We start from the raw sequence: 3,168 nt of genomic DNA on the forward strand, positions 1-3,168 counted from the left end.
TAAGGCCGGCAGGGAGGTCTCTGATCTAAAGGAGGGAAATTGCATGTATTCCCAGCCGGTAGTGAGGGCGGCAGTCGGTAGGCCGGCTAGGAGCTTGCTTGTTGTTAATCAACTCGGGTTTTGATGGTGGTTGTACTTAATTGATGAGATGATGGCGAGGGGTCGAACTGGGATGCTGCTGCTGTTGCTTCGCACGATAGCTGATTGGGAGGCTGGTGGTTGTTTGTTGATTGATACAGGTGAGTTGTTGACGAGTTTGATGGTAGGAGAGATGAAGGACGAAAATGGTGGAATGGTGGTGCAATGGTGAAGGGAGGGGTAAGGCTGGGACTTGTGTTTCGAGCAGGCCGCAGGTGGTCGATTATAGTGGTTGTGGAGGATTGGAGGAGTGTGTGAAAATGGTGGTCTTAGTTAATGAATTGTGGATGTGGTGATTGCAGGTTGAAGACGAGATGCTGGGGAGTATGGTGGTGATGAACGATGGGAGTCGGGTTGATTAATGGTGGTCTCGGTGGTGATGTAGATGCAGGTCAGACGGTAGTGCTCGATTAATTGAGCACGATTGATCTTTGAAGCCGAGTCGGGTTCGTCGGAATAAGAGTGGAACACGACTGATGTGTAGATTATGCAGGGTGAATTGAACTCGGAATTTGCAGTCGTCCATGGTTGAACGAATTTGTAGGGGTTGATGGTGGTTAATGGTAATGTAGTGTTGATGATGATGAATGTTGGTCAAAGGAGGGGTTTGTCAAAGACTAACCTTTGACTTTTATTTTTGGTTTTCATTTGATTTATTTAGCTCTTTGACCCGTCACAATTCCGTCTCCACTTTATTATATGCCTCACCTACAAATTATATTTAATTAAATAATAGTAATAATAGTAATAATGCTAATATGATATAAAAACCCGACTAATTATTAAATAAAACTAAGACGACTAATTATTATGAATTAGTAATTAAATGAGCTAATTAAACAATTAAGCACACAAAATCGAGTCGGAATAAGGTAATAGGACGGGGTTAAATCGTCCTAAATTAGGACGATATCACGAACGCACATCCCTATCTGCTCATCCAAGAATTTTTTTATCCTGTTTTAAGATCCGGGCATCCCATAACCCAGGACGGGCGTCCCATTGCTTAAGACGGGCGGACCGATCTCAGGACGCACGTCCCCGTCTGCGTATACAAAAATTTTCGGAAGCAGAAAACGCCCGGCTCCCTAAACGAACCGCGCGTCTCCCTCCCGTGCCGCTCTTTTATTGGCTACAATCTTTCTTTCTTTTCCTAATCCCCACCACACATAGGGATGGCAACGGATCCTGGATCCGGTCCAGATCCGCTAGACCCTACCCTAGTGGATAGGATATGGATCCTATTATTTCAGACCCTATGGATCTGGATCGGATCTGGATCTACTGGTTTAAAAACGGGTCTGAATTTGACCGACTAGACCCGGATCCGACCCTAAGACCCGTTTTTAATTAAAAAAAAAACAAACTTAGAAAATGATGGCCTGACTTGTGCGTACAACACAAACATCACACAATTTAGTTAGGTCATTTATCCCCAATTCCTCATTCCTCAACTTCTCAAAGTCTCAAACCAGTCCCTCTACTCCCTCACTTAGTCATTTATACAAACAAACCCTAAATCTGCCGCCTAAACACCAGTACTAAGCCCGACCGCCTGTGTACCTCTCTTCGACGCCGACGTAGCCAACAACTATCCCTGAAGGTACCTGATTTTGTGACTTTTTAATCTCGACTTGTTTATTCTTCTTCAATCTTTATCGATGAGTTTTCCTTTAACCATGAAAAGACTAAAGATAGAATGAACCATGTTGCTTTATATTTTGCCATTGTGATAGATGATTTTGTAGGTGTAAGCCTTTAAGGTGAAACATGGTTTTTATCTATTTTGTATTTGGAGTTGTGTCACTCTAGTTAATTATAAATCTCAGGTTAGCTTTATGAAATGGACAATTTTGGGTTGTTATAATAAGCTTTATTGTTAATTTCATGATTGTTGTTATAATCAGATTGATAATTTGTTGATGTTCTTGGTTCAATAATGTTCTTAATTGCAGATCTGCAGGACTTCATATTTGTTGGAGTTTGTTGTTTTGTCTAGGTTGTACTCCATTTCATAAGACTTTAATTTTGGGACTTTTATTTTGTAAGACTTTGATTTGTAAAATTGTAACTCTTTGGATTTATAAGACTGATTTTAAGCTCATTTTTCTCCTCTCTTTTGTTGAGAAAGCTTTTAATATGGGATAAAGAGGAGGCCACTGATTCATTTATTCATGTCATGACTGACATGATATAATAAACACATAATGGATGAGTAAATGTTATAAGCCCACTGCCAGTCAATTTTATTTTTTATTTTTTTATTTTTTAATAATATTTAAACATCGGACCCGCGGGTAACCCGGATCCGTAGGGTCCGGATCTGGATCTGGGTCGGATTTGGATCCCACTATCGCGATGCGGATCTGGATCCTATTGGACCCTATCCAGATCCGGCCCGTTGCCATCCCTAACCACACATATCAAGCCACATCAACTCCTCTCACTTAGTAAACCCAAATCCCCCTCACAAATACACATAATCACCCTAATTCATCCTCAAGAAAACAAATTAAACTCTCTAAACTTGAGCTCGTCTAATCTAGGATTTTCCAAAAATCAAAGAGATGTAATTTGGGAGATTTGATTTTACTCTCACTCAATCACAATCAAAGTCCTTTAACTCCAACTAAAATGAGTACACAAAGGAGATTCATGACAAGGTAACAAAGAAGAACAAGGATTATAGGGAGTCCTTCTACCTCACATCTCAACACAAGGAGAAAAGAAAATGAAAAAATTATTGATCTTTCAATACTTGATCGATTCCCTCATATCGAGTTTGTTAATGATGCTCAACGAGTCATCTTCCATCGACTATTGGTAAGAACATCCTTCCAACTAAGTTTGTTTGTCATGATACACTTAGAAAGCTAGGGATTTATCACCAAACTGAAGCATTGTTCGACTTGTTCGGGTTCTCTACCATGTTTCATATGCATGAGCTTAGTTACAAATCACTTGTGCTTGAATTTCTAAGCTTCCTAAAAATTTCCACTCTTAACAACACCATATGCATAGAATTCCGAT

At 40.1% G+C, this 3,168-nt stretch overlaps 1 long non-coding RNA gene across 1 annotated transcript; it reads left to right on the forward strand.

Moving 5' to 3' along the window:
- The first annotated feature begins 1,527 nt into the window (after positions 1 to 1,527).
- Positions 1,528 to 2,242, forward strand: LOC141646265 (uncharacterized). Its single transcript, XR_012545471.1, has 2 exons — positions 1,528 to 1,741; positions 2,094 to 2,242. It is a non-coding gene; the product is annotated as an uncharacterized LOC141646265 (long non-coding RNA).
- The last annotated feature ends 926 nt before the right edge of the window (positions 2,243 to 3,168 follow it).

The sequence above is a fragment of the Silene latifolia genome, chromosome 3 (genome assembly GCF_048544455.1).
Source record: "Silene latifolia isolate original U9 population chromosome 3, ASM4854445v1, whole genome shotgun sequence".
Lineage (NCBI taxonomy): Eukaryota > Viridiplantae > Streptophyta > Magnoliopsida > Caryophyllales > Caryophyllaceae > Silene > Silene latifolia.